A 717-nucleotide genomic window follows, 5' to 3' on the forward strand; every position below is an offset into this window, starting at 1 on the left:
TTATACACTAAGGAGCATCTGAAAATAATGTCAAGGGTTTAGGAGTGTCCCCTAACATTTAGATGAAGAGTCCCAATGTCTTGTATCAGGCCATGTATAGGGCAATTCCCTAGGCTATGGAAGGCAACAAAGGGAGGTACTTTTACATATCTTCTAATAATAAAAATCATTACAAAAAAAGAAAAAAAATTGGTGCTTTTGAGACAGGGTCTCCCTGTAGCCCCTGCTGTCCTAGAACTCGCTAGGTAGACTAGGCTGGCCTCGAACTCATAGAGATCCACCTGCCTCTGCCTCCCGAGTGCTGGGATTAAAGTCATGTACCACCACACCAGGCCTACAAAAAATTCTTAAGATAGAGCTTCGGTGGGGTGGGGGAGGATGAAGGTGGTTCTGGGAGGAGTTTGGAAAAAGGGTGGAAATGAACAAGATCAAAATGTATCCTATGCATGTATGAAATTTTTTTTTGTTTTATTTAGTTTTGTATTTTATTTCTGTATTTTTGTTTTGGAGAAAGTGTTCAGTGTTTCCCTGCATCTGGAACTCGCTCTGCAGACCAGATTGACCTCAGTCTCACAGAGATCAACCTGCCTCTGCTTCCTGAGTGCTGAGATTAAAGGTGTGAGGCACCATGTCCAGTTTTGTGAAATTCTTGAAAAATTAATAAAAATATTATACTTAATAAAAGACTCCCACACCACCTAAATTCTCTCTCTCTCT

Source organism: Nannospalax galili, unplaced genomic scaffold (assembly GCF_000622305.1).
Source record: "Nannospalax galili isolate Female #2095 unplaced genomic scaffold, S.galili_v1.0 scaffold641, whole genome shotgun sequence".
In the NCBI taxonomy this organism is placed as follows: domain Eukaryota; kingdom Metazoa; phylum Chordata; class Mammalia; order Rodentia; family Spalacidae; genus Nannospalax; species Nannospalax galili.